The sequence below is a fragment of the Rhodnius prolixus genome, unplaced genomic scaffold (assembly GCF_049639745.1).
Source record: "Rhodnius prolixus isolate KJV_2025 unplaced genomic scaffold, Rpr scaffold_6, whole genome shotgun sequence".
NCBI lineage: Eukaryota > Metazoa > Arthropoda > Insecta > Hemiptera > Reduviidae > Rhodnius > Rhodnius prolixus.
In genome coordinates, this window is record NW_027411634.1 from 13,539,813 (window position 1) to 13,560,128 (window position 20,316).

A 20,316-nucleotide genomic window follows, 5' to 3' on the forward strand; every position below is an offset into this window, starting at 1 on the left:
TGGTACCTAACTTCCATTCCTGAGGAATAAATATAAACATAAACCCACAGACAGAAATTAAAACTAGATTCTGTAAATTTGGAAGTGGATTACTGACGGAGAAATTAGATTAAAATTTTCTTGTTTGAAAATAAATGAAATAGTAACTCTCAATGCAGGAGGGTTTCGTGAAAAAGACCTATAATTGGATTATTACAAGTTTATTAAGGTTTAAAACTATTAGATGAATTCTCTTGGAACCTGCATGCTTCCGTCTTCTCACAGAAGATGATTATTTAGAAAACCTACCTACAGCGCAAAGAGATCGCAACGGATCCATCTTACGTTGCGCTGGAAGCCAGGATAAGACTTTAGACCATCTTGGTAAGTATGTCCTTCTTTGGAAGTCTCCAGGATGAATTTAGCTTGAAACAACCTCTTCAGCAGATAAAATTTATTGTACTGGGAAGCCCAAACGGCTTATGGCGGAACTGATATCCTAAAATAACCTCCAAGTAATAAAAAAGAATGAACTCAAGAACTATTAAAAAAGCGAAATCTCGCAAGTTTAACACGAATAAAGTAACTGGTCTCAATCACAATGGCACGCGACTATAAACAATAGGAGCAAGCGTTGTAGTGCCGTCACATTGTTCTGGTAGGTTACGAAAATTCGACTCTATTTATATCTTAAGCATCATACGCATGTCAATATGCCAAGCCTGAGCGAGAAAGAAAAGGAAGAGATTGTGGCTGCTAGTGGAAGAAGTGAAAACTTTATAAAACCTATCCCGTTTTTTTTTTGTGTACTTATGCTCCAGTTAAGTACTATCTTGGAAGGAGACGTAAAATCCTTGCCTTCCTAAGCTTTATCCATCAGCGGGAAAGAGGTGGAAACGGCTTTGACACCTTAATCATGCATATAAAAGGCTTATGAGAGAGTCAGTACCAGAGGAAAGCATGACTCAATCTGATCTAAGTGCCAAGCCCTACTCTGGTGTTGACATCCCGGCCAATTTAATTCTAAATAAATATTAAATACAAACTGAAGACTTTTTCCATACACATAAAAACTGTAGGTAATATTTATAATTTAGTTTTTTTTTTTAAAATCTTTTATTGAATTTACAACTGCAACAAGATTGTTGCAAAAAGTAAATATGGTACATGATTAAACAAAAAAACGGGAAAATATACGATTGGAGAAGGCACCTAGCAGTGTCACTCCATCGTCTTGGACATATGTATGCACTTATGACTGTAGATCGCTGTGGCCATCGTCTCTTCAATCTTCTTGGAGGATCGCCTGTATTGCAGAAGAAGATAGTTTTTCGATTAGAGAGTTAGGATGAGCTGCTGTAGAGGAGTGAAATTTGAGAAAACTTGTTTTAGCAAGAACCTGTAATGAAAGGGATTTTGAGATCATTATGGATGATGAGGTTAGATACATAGAACGGAGCGTTAAGAAGTTTTCGTAGTATTTTTGACTGTATAAAGTCTGGATGCGTAGAGAGTTGGAACGCCTTGTGGATCCCCATACTTCGATGCCGAAAGACCAAATAGGTAAATAGTATAATTTACTAAATAAAAAATTATAGTATTTTTTTATAACTTTAAAATAGCTTAAATTTATCCCAAATTTTCTAATTGCAACAATTAACTGATTTTAGCTTATTTTTCAAAAATCAAACCCTAAGCTACATCTATCTATTTCAGCAGCAAATCATCAATTTGGGAGTTAATTAAGAATTTCTAACTTAATTTACTCGTAATTACATGGAAGCCACACACTAGACTGAAAAGACAAGAACTCAATAGACGATACGGATAACTACGAAGACTGCTAGGGCGGAGATCAGCCATGAATGTACAGAATAAGTGCAACTCTATACAGGACACTACTAAGACCCATCTAGACCTACGGAGCTGAGCTGTGGGCCTCTGCGAAACCTTCCAATATCCAAAGAATCCAATCCTTTTAATCTAAAGTCCTTCGGCATATCGTCAACGCTCCTTATTATGTATCCAATTTAACCCTCCACACAGACCTCAATATCCCTTTTGTCAATGACCTAATCCAGGGATCGGCAACCTATTTTAAGTAGAGAACCATATTTCTTTAAATAATTTTAATAAATCTTAACAAGAGCCGCAAGGATGGTAGTGTAAAAACCTCTGTAGATCATTTGTATTCACAAATTATTATTTTATGATATTCAATAACATTTAAATGTTTTATGTGTTTATTTTCACTTATTACAAAGTAAATAAACGAATAAATAATAACTTAACGAATGAAAGGGCGGCAGTCTTACAATATAAATCAAGTACTTTATTTAGATGTTGTATAATTCCATTCAATTTCGAACCTATCGCATTTAAAATTATTTTTGAAAAAATACCTTTAATAAATGGAATTTTCATTCGTTTCAATAAAATTAAAATATATAATATATTTTGGGCAGGCTGAAAAGCTACAAAATTTGTATAAAAGAGCCGCATGCGGCTCGCGAGCCGTGGATTGCCAATCCCTGACCTAATCCACTCGCGCTTCCTTAATTTCCATAATAGCCTAAGAATACATCCTAATCCCACAGCACAAGCCTTATCCACAACACAGCCCATCCCGACAGTCCTCCACGACGCCTGAAACGACGTTGGCCCCGTGACCTTTTACAAATTTCCTAAACTTCCTTCCAACCTCTAGAGAGTTCCAACATTGGCTGGCCCCTCTCAGCATGCCTTCCCGATTGTGGCGCTGGATCCTCCAGGATTCAGCCTACAATCTGTGCATAATTAAATGAAGATCACATTTACTTGTGTATATGTATATGTACAGGTTGTAAATAAATAAATAAATAAATAAATAAATAAATAAAACTTAATATAAAAAATAGAATCCCAGTATGATTAAAATTTAGGAGAGTTTCTATTAAATTGAAAAAAATGTTTAATGGCTGCCATAATTCTTTTCTAAATTGATTGCTAAAGAAATTGCTCTCATTTAGACAGAGAACAAATCAACGAATGAATTAGAGAAATGTTGACAATAATCATAAAAATTCCAGGACTGTTTTTTTTGTCTCCTACAGCACATCCAAAGCTGCCATCAGGGAGATATTAACTTTAGAATTAATAGACTAAGAGAAAAGAAAAAACAAATTCAGTATGAGTTACTAAAAAATAAGAAAAACTATTTGTTAGATCTATTTTAGGGCATTTGAAATGAAAATCGCTGTTTTTCTACCCTTTTTCTTTAAGGAGTGTCTTAAATAATTGTTTATCTAGTTATAAAGTATTACAATAATAGGATAACGAACTTAGTTTCTGGATCTGTAAACAAAACTGTTCTGTGTTCGCAGTGAACAATATATTTTGGGAAGCAAAAGGAAAGATTAATTAGTTATTATAAATCTTTTTTTCTAAAACCAACCCCATCATGTCACAAACACACCGAATAGCTGAAATAACAATTAAATTATCATTCCTAAATTAGAACTGGTCGAAATTTGGCATGTGCAATTTTCACAATATTTAGAAATAATAGAAAATGGTAGTTGGCTTCAGTTTTTAAACATGTTCACCTGAGAGAATGCAGAATGTGATGAATCAGCAGTAAAATGATCTCTAACATGAGACAATGGCAAACACTTGGAGCACTTAGTACTTCACACCCATTCCATTACTTAACTAAGTACTAACCTCTTAGCCATCGATAGTATTCTCCCTTGATCATGACTACTTTTACAGATAATTACTAACTTTTCACTCTTTTTGTCCTTTGCCTTTAAAATGCTTTGATATCTAAATCTTTATGATTAAACGATAGAGAATATTCAACAAACTGCTCATTTTTTTAAAATTTTAGCTACATCTTGAAGTTATCTAATAATAAACTCCCTAGCATTTGTTTCAAGGTTCAGTAAATTTTATAGCTTAAAGATCACCATTATATTAGTAAGCTAACCACACTCTGTGCACCAAAGATTATTTAACAGTAGGGGAACAGTAAGCAGCGAATCGCTCTACTTTCCAAATTCTAGTTGTAATTATATTCACAAATTCAGAGTCTTTCAAATTTTGCAAAACAATGAGCTGCGTATAACAGCTTTCTACAATATACCCCTTGGTAACCCATTGTTTAGATTGTTCTTTGGTCTAAGTAGTGTAGTGATGTATCCATGTTTCATCCACAGTGACGAAACGACGCTTAAAGTCCTGCGGATTCTTCTGGAACAGCTGCAAACCGTCCTTGCAACACTTCACACGATTTCGTTTTTGGTCAAGCGTGAGCAATAGCGGCACCCATCTTGCGGATAGCTTTGTCATGTCCAAATGTTGATGCAAAATATTATGTACCCGTTCATTCGAGATGCCCACAGCACTAGCAATCTCACGCACCTTCACTCGTCTGTCATCCATCACCATATTATGGATTTTATCAATGATTTCTGGAGTAGTAACCTCAACAGGGCGTCCAGAACGTTCAGCGTCACTTGTGCCCATATGGCCACTCCGAAAATTTGGAAACCACTTATAAACTGTTCTAATCGAAGGTGCAGAGTCACCATAATGTTTATCAAGCTTCTCTTTAGTCTCCTGAGGCGTTTTGCCTTTCATAAAGTAGTGTTTAATCAACACACGAAATTCTTTTTCGTCCATTTTTTGAAAATCACTCGACTTCCTCGATTCAAACGAATGCCAAACACAAAGAAATTGACCGATCTTGCTGAAACTTGGTGTGTGTTCTTCCAAGAGATGCTACTAACTAAACATAACCTGACGCTAAACATAGCGCCAGTGGTGCTATCTCTCTGACTTTGCACGGACTTTTCAAACGACCCTTGTACATCACCACCTAGGCCTCAAGATCAAGAGGCTACATTCAAATTGTTAGCAAAATTAAAATAACACTCTTCTAAAAATAGTAAACACTAAAACACTGAACCGAAAATAAGGAGAAATTCTACGCACAAGACTAATAAACATGTATTGGTTATTAAATGCGAATTACTATGAAATAAATTTAACTGAATTGAATTTGGTTTAACCTTCAATGTATTGAATATATTTAATGTAATTTGATTGAAAATATAATAATTTTTATCGCGTATTTTATTTTCGTTGTCAAAGATTTTCATTATTTGATTTTGGTTTTATTTTGTTGTAAATGTTGTGGGTTATGTTTGATTAGTTATTGTTACAAGTACTATATATGGTGCTGAGAATAAATGTCCAAATAAGTGTTCTCGACTTTTTTTAATTTATTATCCTTGCCACATTTTTTGTAAAGGTTAGTACCAATAACAACATGTTTCATTTAACATATTGATATATATCACAGTAGTGATGTATTTTATTATCTCTCATGTAATTTACAAACTTAAAAATGGTAGGTGAAAGGGCCTCATAAGTGGAATAGCCTAGGGCCTCTTTTCATCTAAATCCGGCCCTGATTCACCAAGGTAATTTGCCAGAAAAATCAATGTTTTAAGAAAATGCTACAAATTAAAGTAGGAAAACCGCAAAACTACAGAATAGTGTCTCTAAAATTCGCACTTCTGTGAGGCAAATTATGAAAAATTAACACATTTTTATATCCTGCACCCAAGGCATTCACGCTTATATTCATGTTTGTGCCAGGGTAGTAATCCTGGTTCAGACCAACCTGCTCCAAGAGAAAGGTCACTTGCCAGAATTATCATAGCTCTGGAAGCGAACTGAAAACAAAAACATTGAAAACTCAAATTCAAAAATTTGATTCGATTACAAAACTACTTCTAGCTGGAAGGATTAAAAAAAAAAAAATAGAAATAATAATCACAATGGAAGGTTATAGGATTTAGATGAAGATATTATAGAATGGCAGTAATATCAAATCACTGGAATTCTAAAGCTCAGCAGCACTTTTCTTTTGTAAGATACACAGTTTGCACACAATCGCATAGTGTTGTCGTTATACAATAAGTAAGTGTGAGTGTTTGTGTGCGATAAGCTGGAGTCACTTTTTTTGTGTGCACTAGACCCAAGAAGTTGCACACATCCGACCTACATTTAGTATTGAAGAGGATACCGATGTTGGTGTCGTTCATGTTGTTAGCAGGGTTTCCCCTGGGGATGACCAAGTCTAAAGCAGTAGCTAGTCCAATTTTTTTCTTCAGATCAGATCTAAATACAACAAAAAAATATATATATATAACATTATTTCTGTGCATAAAGGTTTGGATCCCAAACTGTTAATTAGGTTAACCACAATAAAACATCAACAAATGCTAATCGCTAAAACATATTAGTAAGAATAATATTAAATTAAATATTTCTTTCTTTACTATTCACAAATGTTTAAAAATAATTTTGATCACAATGTAGCCTCCAAAATGTTCTTAATTTATGCAAAAATTAGATGAATCACTTAGCAGTAATGCTTCCCAAACTGACGAAAATCCTTTCTTCGTAATTGTTAGGGCTAATGTTGATACTAGGTCAGATGTATGCGAGCAGATGTCTTAAATATTTAAATTTGTTTGAATCATCGAGTTGAAAAACAACACACCAGCGGAGTGAATAATATAATTTAACATCACTACCCTAATTTATCTGCTGACAGGTTTGTTAACGTTTTTCTCTAATTATTTTACTTATTATTCTGTTCAAGCAGAAAAAAAGCCTTGTAGTTGTATTTTTTGTTTTTTGTGTTTGATTTGGCGAAGCTTAACTCCATAAAATTTTAAGGGAAAATCAAATTCTTTTCTAGTATATTTTTCATTTTTTATTGCAGACTGACCAATTACAGTTTCACTGGTTATTTGTTTTACTATTCCGTTTCTATACTTTATTTTATTTTTAAAATTCTCCGGAGATATATTTTTTTGCTGAGGGCCTACATTTAAAGTAACTGCAGACAATTTTGCTGAAAATTATTATTACCTTTATTAAGAAATTTATAAATTTAGAATAAGTATTAGATCTGACACTTAAATGGCATCTCTAATGTTTTAATAATGACCTCCTTGACAACCATCGTTGACCCGAAATAATACTTCTCTGATTACCTAAATAAATTTATTAATTATTAAATTATTATTATTTATTATGCGCATTTTATCAGAGGTAGACTTTACGTTCTACCAAACTAGGTGACGTGGACATCAAAGAACATTTTTTACTAGTGAATTCTCATATTAACTTTTAAAATTAAACCCATGGAATCGAGAATTGAACCCAGTATCACAATACATCTTATAGCACTAAGGGCCTTGCCTTTAACCGCTAGGCTACCGTAGCGCCCTATTTATCTTGTAACTAGGTGAATATGTATGTAGTTTAAATGTATAAAGTTTATGTATTAACAAAAGCATAATTTTCTTATTTGTTCATAACCATTTTATGTAGTATAACATGGTAGAAGACGTGGGCCCACAATAAGTGATTTGTCGCGATCTCTAGCCGCAGAGGTTAGAACTACATGTGCTGAACAAGTATTGTACAATATCTGTATATTACTTTAATTTAAAATCCTCCATTAAGATTACTTATAACACTTAGAACATGTTAAAAAATTGTAATATCTTTACTACTTAGCAGTTATACTATGGTTTAATTGGTATACATTAAAGATGCAAGCCCTAATTTTGGAAAATTCTGGTCGAAAAGAACAAATAAATAATGAACCCCCAGTGGTATTTTTTGAAATTCTCAATATCAAAAAAATAATAATAATAATCTAAATTCATTACTTTGGAATAGATATTTTTCAATTAATTTCTTATTTTGCTTTGCCATTTTAAAACTTCACCAACTGGAACATCTGATTACCATTTCTGACAAGAAGAATTGCCCAACTCTTAGCTCAATATGCTTACCCATTCCCACGAAAGATATTTCACAACTCTTCGAGCAAGAGATGCTTGTGTCTATGATAATGTAGCTTGAAAAAAAGAGAAAAAGATACGAAAGGGAATGAAAAAGAACCAACTGGGTTTGTTTTTAGAATTTACGTCTGGAGACAGCTGGGTTTAAGCTGAGAATTAGAATAATGATTTCCTTTTTCGGTTTTTTTGTTAGGTAACATCACAGCTCTCTTTTACTCTTCTTCCGGATAATCCTCCTCATCGCTTGAAGCGGAAGTGGCCTAGAGAGTTATTGATGTGAGTGTAAACGATTGTGAAGTTTCACCAATTGTAATTTCTCTTATACGACCTTACAGGTGAACTGAGCCAATAAGATCGAATTTACTAGTTGCAACATTTGTTGTAGCTGTAAATGTTACTAATAAAGTAAAAATAAACAGAATCGAATGCTTTCTGAAAGTCTACAGGTTAAATTTAATAATTTGTTACAAGAAAGACATTTGAAAGTCATTAATAAAATAACTTATCCTTTTTTTTTGCGTTTATTGTGCTACAATCAGCACGTTAGCGCTCGCTATAAGTAACAATGACAACAATAGTGTAATAAATGATAAGGTAACGAGTGGAGAAGTTACCCAGTAGTAACACTCCAAAACATTAGATGGTTAGTCACTCTCTTCACTTGAGAGGAGATCACGAGGCCACTGTCTTTTAAGACGTCTTGTCCGGGTTATCAGGAAGAGTTCTAGAAGAAAGATTTTTGAGCTAGAGGATTTATATGAGATTGCAGGCTGAAGTGGAGTTTTCTGTATCGTGTTTTCAGCGACTTGTGCGATAAAAGGAATGTTAAGGCCAGTGTGTATAGTCAGGTTGGAGACATAAGATGGAGCGTTTACGATAGTTCGAAGTATTTTAGATTGTAGCGATTGAATCCTTTGGAGATTGGAGCGTTTGGTTGAACCCCACAGCTCTATTCCATACGCCCAGATGGGTTTCAAAATAGAAGTATAAATCAGTCTTTTGTTGTCCAGAGAGAGTTTTGATCTATCGTCTAAGAGTCTTTTGAGAAGTCGATAGCGTCTGTTTAGTTCTGTACTTTTTAAGTATAGTGTGGGGGTTTAAGGTAAGGTTCATAAATAAAAATATTTTTTCTGTTTTAAACTTATCCTAAAAATTAATTTCAAAGAAGGTCATTTTTGTTCATCACTTTTTAAAAAAAATGAAGCTCGAGTCTGTAAGACTATAAAGGTGCTAGAACCAGTCTACTTTATCGTTGAATTTTCAACATGACATCCTAACCTATCACATTTAAGCAGACGAGTGTCTGTCAGGAATCAACTGGTGCGTTCATAAGGGACTCTGGTAAATGGACGGTTGTTAGGGTAAGGAAGGAAGCGCTGTATATATAAATATATGTCTTTGGAAATCTCCTCGACTTTTACGCGCTAGATACACTTAGGTTTCTCTAGGATCTAACATCTTCGAATTGGAAGAAAAACATTCTTTAGTCCGATGCACTTCAAAACATATTTAGAAAATAAAGAAAACAAACCGATCCAACTCTTAGACAAAAAAGCTCAACGCCATTTAAAAAAAAAAACCTTTAAAAAATGTATTATTAATTTCAACAATATTCTTCAATTTTAATTTAAATATGCTCAATTTGCACTTGATATTATTGGAGATTAGTCTGTCTACTGAGATCTACATTTAAGATATGTCTATTATTAATAACAGTCGTAATTTTGATATGAATAACTCGTGTCTTGCTTTCATTAGACAATATCACTCTAGCAACAAGAAATACGTGTAATATACTAAAAACTACCGACAAAAAATTATTATAACCTCTCATGATATTACCATTTCAATACCAATTGCTTGAATATTATATCTATTATTATAATTCATTTATATAAAATGACTAAGGACAGAATAAATACAGAGTCAACAACAAACCGCAGTCAAAAATGCCCTCTATTTCATGTATAACTCTCAATAATGTAAACTTCCAAAAGTACTATTTATAACAAAACCACAAGAAGCGGACCACAAAACTAGTTGAAACAATTCAAACCACGCCAAAACTATTCATATGTTACTTTACTAACTTATGTTCAATTCGAAATAATAACAGCATTTACATTTCAACTGCATTTTAGTTGATATTTTAGTAATTTGAGATGGCGTTCCTAAATGTTTCTATGCAGTAAATATACAGCTTTTTCTTTTTTAACCTAGTCTAATATTTTTATACGTTTTGGTGAAGTGTTTCAGCATCGGTTTCTCTAACAGCAAGTCTCAGCTGGTTACCTTCTGATTACCTCTTTTAAAGATCCTCGTAATTCTATACTCTGATGGTTGGAAGTGTTGATAAATAGTATTAGATGAAATATCTGCGATGATAGACAGAGAACTGGAGGAGTCCCTTTGCATGACTTCTCAGATGTTGACACGTTGTTGATGAACCAAATTAGATCTGGTTCGTTCAATAAAACGATTGTCTAGGTTCTAATTATAATCAAAACTTGCCTTCTGTTTTTTTTTTTAATTTAAATAAATTATTTTTTTTAGAAGTTAGGCGCAGTAAAAGAGTGGATCATTTTAGATACCTTGGGTCAATAGTAGAAAAGGAGGGGAGAATCAGGGAGGGGAAAAAAGTAATAGGCCTATTGAACCCAGTGCTGTGGAGCGGAAATTGGGTACCCAGAATCAAGAGGCTGATCTTTACATCGATTCTTCAAAGTATCCTATTGTACGGTACAGAAATATGGGTGTTGAACAGAAGACAGCGCGAGAGACTCCTAGCAGTAGAAATGGATTTTTGGAGGAGATCTGCAGGATGTTCGAGGCGGGACAAAGTGAGGAATGTTAATATCAGGGAAAGGATGGAAGTGGAGAGAAACGTCCTGGAGATTAGAGAGGCTAAGGCACTCACTTGGTATGGACATGTAAGGAGGATGGGTCCAGAGAGAGAGAGAGATTGCCTAAGGTGGTGATGGACAGCGAGATGGAAGGCCCAAAAGTGTGGTGGAGGGACCAGGTGAAGTAGATGATGGCCGGGATATGGTCTGACAGAGGAACAGGCAGAGGATCGTGTCGCTTGGAAGAAGGCTATTACTCGCGATGGCTGAAGGGAACCACGAGTTGTGGAGAACCCTAGAGAAAAATAAATAAATAAATAAATTATTTTAGAAAACGCTACCTCTTTATTTGCCTCTTAATCACAGTAAATAGGCGCTTTTTATTCACACGTTTTAAGAATTATAAAATAAAAAACAATCCTTTCAACCCGGACAGAACTAGCGTGAATGGAATAATCCAATCTTCTTGTATGGACTTTATTAATTTTTTATCTTTTAAGCTTATTTTCAGTAGAATTAAGCTTAGGACTAAGTGTTTTTCATTGTTTAAATTAAAGTACAGGAAAATTTACATCTCTTTCAAACATTTTCCAAAAAAAGTTGCATTTTTCCTGTCCATTTCCCAACCAAAATGTCGAACAATTTTATTTGAATTATTTACCAGAATGATATATATTTGGGCTGAATGTCTGGGTCCTACAATTTAAGTTTTCCCAAAGCGATGTTGAAAGCATTTCTAGAATTCTAAATTTGAAGGGAATTAATTTGTTAAAGGAAAATACAATTTTAGAAAACACCTATCTCGAATTTTTTCAAAAATAATCCCGTAAATATGTCCTTAATTTCCAATAAAATCGGCGTGCTTTTTCCTTGTATTTTAAACAATTTATTAGGGTAAAATGAAGTTAAGGGTATTTGGTCGATAGTTATAACTTGAAAATCGATAACTGAAGTTGTCGATCAGAAGAGAATGGAGGTTAGTCAAAGATAATAATGATTAATATTGAAGCAGGTAGAGGTAGATCTAGTAGTATGTTCTTAACCAGGAAAGTCATTTATCCTTTTAATGAATTGATGAAGATAACTAAACAGCTTCAGTACAATCTCGTGCTGAAATTTATGATTTGTGAAGAGTCTTTACTCCATTAGTATTCCATTCCAAAAGATACCTCATTCTCACAAGGCGTGGCAATTACTTACAAGAAAGTACTAATTTTGTAGAGGAATAGTTTTCAATCTACACCATAAAATATGCTAAATTTAACTGTCTTCAATTATAAATTGTTCACCTTAAGCTGAACACTTAACCGTCTTAAAACAAACAATCTGCTAAACGGTTTTCACATTAGCTGGGATTTATACAATTACAATTATGCAAATTTGCTTTAGTTTAGTGCTTATGTAGGTCAAGTACACGGGAAAGCAGTCTTTATAGGTTTGGATTCACTTCATTGTAAGACGATCACTACTCAGTAATTTTAATTAAATTACTCTTTACTTTTCTTCCTTTTGTGTTATGTCATCATTGGGCTTGCCACTATTTATTTATTAAACAAATTAAAATTTAGTTATACCTATTATATCTATTAAAAGTATCATGTCTCATAAAGTATCATAAAAGCACATTCTTTTGTTGTTTAATTAATTTTAGAATTGGGCATTTCCTTTTTATATTTTAAAAGAGTAATAATTAGCCGTTTCGCGGATTGTGCTTCATGGATATTAGTTAACGGAAGGTTAGCAGTGGAGTACCGCTAAACGAGCGTAGTGCTATTCACCCTAGAGTCTAAATTGATAGCCTGTTTCGGACAATAATTGGTCCCGATTGTCTCCAGAAACTCTACATCTCATTGGTGTGACCGATTCTTGTAGTGCGTACTCTGCAGGCAAGATTGTATCTTATAGCAAGTGTAGTGCCACAGGATGGCAAAATGAATGAACATTTCGTCATAAAACAGAAGATGAAAGAAAGTCAGGGATAAAATAAACCTACGCCACGAAGAATAAAATCAACGATATCGAGATAGTTAGTTAATATCTAAGGAAGCTTTCTTAAACAACGTAGAGGTTAGTTATTGTTTATGTCGTTTGTAGACTTTAGCGCCACCAGTCTATCATTCAGTATAACCAAAGTTATTGAATTGTAAACTTTAAACTGAATGCGTTTTATCCACTTCAATGCATTTGGCTGTACAAAGTTATTGGTTTCGTTGGACTATATAAAGGAAAAAAAGCATTGAAAGATTACCTGTATTATTTGCAGTTCTCTGCTTGAGGTAAGCGAAAAATTAGTAACATTTGTTTTATTTACGAATTAAAAAGCTCTAATTTTCTAATTAACCTAAAATGAAAAAGATAACAAATGCCTACCCTGTTCTAATTTACAAAGCGCGGCCCTTAAAGGAAATTAGATGCATTTTGTCCTCTATCGGGACCTATTATGAGCTTTAAAATTATTCTCATACAAGTTCTGGTGCCCTTCATGAGCCAATAAACATCACCCCTCTTTATCTTCTCAGTTATGACGGTTTTGTCAATGTAGAGCAAAAATCAATAACCTGACGTCCCTTGAACAGAGATAAAAGTTGCATTTTTTACTTATTTAATTTTTTTGTAATATATATAAAAATTTAAAAACAAGTATTCTTGTCTGAATTATTTCAAAAAATATACAAAATGGATGAGCATTTCTAAAATTACTTACTAATGATAAAAATAATATGAAACTGTACACGTAGATTATTAACTTAGTTTAGACCGAAGTTGTTATTTAATGCCCCAATTTTTCGCTTAGCTCATCATTTGCGGTTTTATACATTTCAAGAGTTAAGGACAGCGGATACATGTTCACTGGGATCTCCTACTCCAGCTGGTTAAACTTCAAAGCCGTACGGCGTATATCAACTATCATGTGTCAGGCTTTATTTTTTTCGAAGTGGTTAGCATTTTATAATTAACTTGGATGATGTTCTTGGCAGGTACTTCTCCCTTTATTCATTTTTTAGTTAAAAATAAAATAAAATTGTTTAATTTGGTCAAATATCCGATGATTACAGTTCCTTCCTCTATTTGTTCAATAATTAAACGGAATTAAGAATAAATGCGCAATGTTCCATTTGCAGATTTATTAAAGGAAACTATTGGAAGCAGAGTTCCAGAACAAGATTTGTGCTTAGCCTTAGGACCACAGTGATGCGAATAGGGTAAGCCGTGCTTTCCATTTACACCCAGGAAGATCTATATGAATTTTCACAGTAAACATTTCAATCAATGTTCGTTTTACCGGACATATTTCATGTATCCAATTCAGAAAATCAGTCCTCTTTCCAATATTTTTTATATCCTGTTTCTTGTTTCCTTTAATAAGCAGTCTTTTGTAGCTTTAGGTCATTTTCATTGCCTTTATTACTTCCTCTTGTTTCTGGCAAGGAAAGAGCTCCTTGCGAAAGTGGCAAAGCTTTTTTAATGTGAGAAATACGAAATTTAGAAAAATGGTCTGTGAGTGAGTTTTGAACAGAATATCTCAAAAACTAAAAGCCACAAACAATTCGAAACTTTACATTCTGTTTTGCTGTTTTATCACATTATTTACTCAGTTTTTTTGGCCCAAATCCTTCAACTAAAAATCGTCTTCAAAGAAGTTAAACTCAAATACTATTTACCCACTTAATTACCTATCAATTTTATTTATATTTATTGGTAATTTTATTGATTTTTTTCCAGAAAAATGAAATTGAAAATGAATATTTATTAGATAAATAGATCTCAGCCTTTATTAAATTTAAATAGTGAAAATTAAAATCCACAAATTTAGACCTAACCTTTCTTTAAAGAGTTCTTTACGAAAGCTTGATGGAAATTGACTTATTATGGAAACAGTTTCCAATTCTATTTTTGCTAGAAATTGAAACCAAAAAATGCTACTTTGATGAATCCAATTAAAGGTGACTTTTAATGAAGTTTTACTGAGCCACAAGCCGAGAAAAAAAAACAACATGGTTGTCCAAATCCAAATAAAACAACTATGTTGCAGAAATCCACTTGATTGAACCATGTTTCCATCATAAGATTCACTCTAATTGAGAACTTGTAACAAAATGTCTAAATATTCAGAAGGTTTCAAAGAGGTTAATAGCTTTTTGTTAATTAAGATATGATCAAGTCTGTAATTGATGGCATAGATAAATTCTAGATTGGAATGAAGATTGTGTAATTCTTGCTTAGAGTTCGTAGCCCAGTGCTACGTAACCAGCTAACACTCCCTAATAATGGAGTCATAGAATGTAAAATCAATATAAATGTACTCGGAACACTGTACCAGTAATTTTCTCTTTTATCACTTAGTTTTCCCGACTTAGGTCCAATTTTGAGAAAAGTTTTAGATCAGGAAAACCTCTAAAAAATCAGTTTAAAGATTTGAAGTTTTTCTGGAATAGGGTACTTCAAATAAGTACCAAAATAAGGGCTATACATACTAAATGAAAAGCCCTTTGAGAAGCTTTATTTATTCTAGTTAGCAAAGGGAAAAGGGTATTTTGAGTTTATGGCAATGGCTACTTGGGCCGGTAATAAATGTTACATCTAGGGTGGACCTTTTGCTTAACATACGAGTACATAGCAAAAAACGAAGGAAAAATCATGAAATTACTGCTATTTTTAAAAGAAAAAATGCAGTTTTTTAAAGGTTGTGGCTAGTGCAATATGATACAATTTACAGTGGCGCCCAAAAGTATTTGCACAACAAATTTATTTTGCAAATAAGATGTCATAATTTTAATTTTAGTACTTAGTATGAAGTTCCTTGGCTTCAATTAAGGCCTGAAGTCTTCTAGGGATTGAATAAACCAAGTTTTTTAAGATTGGAACCAAGTTTTTCCCATTCTTCGAGTAAAACCTCAACCGGACGGTCCCTTGTTCGTAATGGCGTGTTTGCGCACCTTCTGCTCCAGAATACTCCACACATTTCAATTAGGTTTCAGTCAGGGGATTGTACGAGGTGTGTTCAAAAAGTAACGGGAATTTTTAAATTTCGCGGGTTTGGAGAGTCTGATTGTAATTTTTTTTTTTTATTATGTTGGTACACATGCCCCTGAAGTACGATAAAATTTTCAGTAATATTCATTGTTTACTTCTTAAGTGGCAGCCGTTAAGGTTAGACGTGTTTTTCGAGCTTGGCGATTTTTGTTTGTTAAAAAAAATGGATCAAAGAATTTGTATTAAATTTTGCGTAAAAAATGAAATAAAGTGTAATAAAGTGTGTGAAATGTTAATAAAGGCATATGGTGAGTCTGCTATGAGTAAAACAAGGATTTACGAGTGGTATAAGCGTTTCCAAGATGGCCGCGAAAACGTTGAAGATGACGAACGACCTGGACGTCCAAGCACATCAACAACCGATGAAAACGTGAAAAAAGTGAAAGAAATGGTTATGAACGATCGCCGAATCACAATCAGAGAAGTCGCTGATGATGTTGCCATATCAATTGGCTCATGCCATGAAATTTTTTCGGATGTTTTGGGTATGAAACGTGTGGCAGCAAAATTTGTTCCAAAATTGTTGAATTTCGAACAAAAACAGCGGAGAATGGAAGTTGCTCAAGAGTCACTCAATGAAGTCGACAACGATGCGGATCTACTGAAACGTGTTATAACAGGTGACGAAACATGGGTTTACGGATATGATGTCGAAACTAAGGCTCAATCGTCCCAGTGGAGGCATTCTGGATCGCCAAGACCGAAAAAGGCTCGACAAGTGCGGTCGAATGTGAAGGTTATGCTCACTGTGTTCTTCGATTTTAATGGCATAGTGCATCATGAATTCTTGCCACAAGGTCAAACAATCAATAAGGAGTACTACCTACAAGTTCAACGCCGTTTGCGTGAAGCAATCCGAAAAAAACGCCCGGATTTGTGGCAAAACAATTCATGGATTTTGCACCACGATAATGCACCTGCTCACACTTCATTGCTTGTTCGTGAATTTTTGGCCAAAAACAAAACTTTAACGATGCCCCAGCCTCCATATTCGCCAGACATGGCTCCATGTGACTTTTTTCTATTTCCAAATATAAAGAGAACATTAAAAGGCCGTCGTTTTACAAGCATAGATGACATTAAAAGCGAATCGCTGAAAGCTATCACAAAGATCGAGTTTCAGAAGTGTTTCGAGGATTGGAAAAAGCGCTGGCACAAGTGTATTGTATGCGAAGGGGACTACTTTGAAGGCGACAATATTAATGTAGATGAATAAATAAATATTTTTTTCAAAAAACGAAAATTCCCGTTACTTTTTGAACACACCTCGTATGCAGTCTTCTGGGAACGTTCTGCAGTAGCCACGCTTTTGTTTTCTTAGCTGAATGTTTTGGATCATTAGTCTTTTGAAAGATTAAGGTGTTTTGTGTGCCCAAATTCTCAGCTCTGCTCTTTAAGTTGTCGCGCAATATACTCACATAGCCATCTGCTGTCATATTGCCATGAATCTGTACCACTTCGCCGACTTTGCTGCACGCCACACATCCCCATACCATAACATGCACTGTACCATGTTTGACAGTTGGTCTAACATGCAATATTTTCAGTTCTTGATTTGGCCTTTGACAAGTGTGTTTCTTACCATCGCTTCCAAAAACATTAAACTTGCTTTCATCACTAAGTAGTACATTTGCCAAAATTCTATAGGCATGTTTAACAGGTTTTGGCGAATTCGAGCCTCTTCCTCCGGTTGAGTTCTTTATGAATGGTTTGCTCCTAGGAACGCACCCTTATAAATCAGCTTGATTAAGCATTCTTTTTACAGTAGTAACGCTAACACTCTTTTGAGAAGTCGTTTCCACCTTTTCAACCAATTGCCAAGCACTCGATGATGGATTTATTGTTGCCTCATGGATAATGTTCCGACATTCACTTGCCGTTACAATTTTTGGTCGACCTTTTCTTGGTTTATTTAAGCATTTCCCCATTTTATCGTATCCTTTAATTACGTACTGCACTGTGGGAAAGCACAATTCAAAATTTTTCCGATTTCCTGGTAAGTTTTCACCATATTTCTTTTAAAAAAAACGATTTTTCTCGGGTTGTGAGGGATAATTCGGCTGTTTTGATACCATGCTCTATTAAGACTGGTACATAATATAAACAAATGACAATGGAAAATGAAAAATGACAAAAACAACTTTAAATTTGACTTTTCTAGTGAATATAATTAAAATTAGTCAATATGAGCATATTCATTCTAGGTTGTGCAAATACTTTAGAACGGTCAATTTTTTTTAATTTGTGAAATACTAATTTACACGTTAATGTTTTCTCTCGTTTTGTTATTAAATGTACTTAATTTGAACTAAAGATTATAATGATAAAAGTTTTGGGATCCTATTTCGTGTACTCATTTAGAAATAGGAAATAATTCACTTGTGCAAATACTTTTGGGCGCCACTGTAGGTAGATCTCTTATATTTTCGCTAATATCAATAAAAAAAAATATGTATTAGCAGTTGTTTAAAATAGTAATTCTGTGTTCAGAAATAATTGTTTTCATAAAGTTACATCCCGCATTAAAGAATAATCCATTTATTTAAGAAATAAATTATTAATGAGGAAGTATGTGTTAATTTGGTTCCGTTATGTGGAAGAGATAATATTTGTAGAAGATAAATCTAATGTTGGAAGGAAATGTTGAGTAGACACACGAAAACAAAAAATTGACTGCATTTATTAGATTAACTAGGTTAGAAAATATTTATTAAACTACCACAAGAAATGCTTAGCTCTCTTTCTTTTACCATAATTATTACATTACGATGTTTCTTTCAATAATTCTACCATAACTCGATCTATTTAATTAAACATTTTGATAATTTGTGAAAATAATCACAATAATCCTTTCATTTTTTGTGTGATAAGCGTGTAATAAATAAGTATTTACCTTCAATTTTCCCGTGTAAAGTATTGATGGTAATTGAATTTCTACAGTGGAGGAAGTGATCTGCATGGTGATCGGTAATATAGTGTGGAAAAACCGCAATTTTGGTTTGGAAAAAAGATACAATTCTTTTAAGGTGGACGTTAAGAAAGCGCAAGGAATGTACTCACTTCAAAAATAAATAAATAACTTGGTAAGAGAGAATTTAAGGTAATCTTACAAAAATATTCAAATCTACCACCCTTTAGTTATAATGAACAAATTTTTCCTTTATTTTTTAAATGGTAATCGCCGTGGCATTGACGGAGCTGTAGCCGAGCGGTTAGGTGTGAGACCTGCAAAGCTAATATGTACTGTGGTACTGGGTTTCGATTCCCGGCCTAGGACCTTGGATTTTATTTGATGTTCAATATGAAAACTTTGTAGTTAAGTCTGTTTGCTAATCGCCTCTAATTGTTAGTTGGACGTAAAGCTAACCTGAGAAAATGAGCAAAAAGAATAATTAAAAATTAACCTAACCAGCTTAGAGTTGAAATCCTTACTCATTTACTGCACACCTGAGTCAATATGTAACCCATATCAAACGAATTACCTTTCTTACTTTATACAAACAGAATTTACAAACAGAACATTTGAAAATTGGTGAGAATTGCAAAGAAAATGGTATATTAATTTCAGTTAAAACAACAGCACGTTTCAATAAAATTTATTTATTTATTTTTAAAGTTTCTATAAAATTAGACATTTTGTTTTATCTCATAATAAAATTATATTGAATAGATATAATTTCTGCCAAAATATCAAATAAAAACAACAAATTTATTCTAAGATATAAAGGTTGTGTACGAGTATTTACTAACAACTGGCTTGGAACACTGACCGGTCTAACCTAACAGTTCAGTTAATTAAATAGCTTGAGTTGATAGCTTCACCGGTCCTCTTAAATTTCCTATTAAAATCTCCTAACTAAACCATTAAATACACTTTAAATAGAATTATTAACAACAACGAATTTGTAAGATGATTCTAGGAAAATTTCATTTTAATATACTTATTAAATTTATTAGGAAATAAATTCGTTTTAAAAATGTAAAACAAATACTAGCAAGAGGATTGTTAATATGGCAGCTTGTCTCCACCAGCTGATCCAGTTAAGAATTCTTTCATCAGATTCACTGATGACATTTCTCTTGTAGATTGTGAATAGCAAAAAAAAACAAACTTTTCTTTTGTGACGTCTCTGTATCTGTTAACAAGGAAACCATCTAAGAAAAGATTTTAATTAATTTTGTAAAAGGTAGGTTTATAATATTTTTTTAAATAGTCATTTCAGTAATATTCTTGCAAAACAAATGATAATTTTTGTTGTTAAGTTTTTATTAATTTTTCCCTTAACCATGAGCCTGACTCTAGGTATTTTTAATTGTTTTTTTCCCCTCCAAGTGATAAACTTGACTTAATAAATTGGTCTTCAAGTAAAACTAAACTAATGCACAAATTATTTGCATGGAAAACACACTTTATCAAACCTATTATTATTTCTGAAAATTATCTCTAATGAGTTTAAGATAATATAAACCCCTTCGCTAAAACATATTGATCTATAAACGTTAAAAAAAAAATCTTCACTAATTCAATGTTGTCCCATTTAAGAGTTACATATGAGTGCCAAATGGTTTCATTCTATTTTTCAAAGTAG

General features: G+C 33.3%; 2 protein-coding genes across 3 annotated transcripts in view; one reads left to right on the forward strand and one right to left on the reverse strand.

Annotated features, from left to right (window-relative positions):
• LOC141461156 (uncharacterized) overlaps positions 1–11,409 on the forward strand; it is a 30,653-nt gene extending 19,244 nt beyond the window's left edge. Inside the window, exon 3 of one of the 2 annotated variants that reach the window (XR_012462634.1) lies at positions 10,404–11,409. The gene's annotated coding sequence lies outside the window, so the exon portion shown is untranslated. The remainder of the gene's footprint in view (positions 1–10,403) is intronic. The other variant, XR_012462633.1, reaches the window with a different exon arrangement.
• Positions 1–20,316, reverse strand: part of Grd (gamma-aminobutyric acid type A receptor subunit Grd) — a 198,760-nt gene that overhangs the window by 140,961 nt on the left and 37,483 nt on the right. The gene's annotated exons all lie outside the window — the stretch shown is intronic.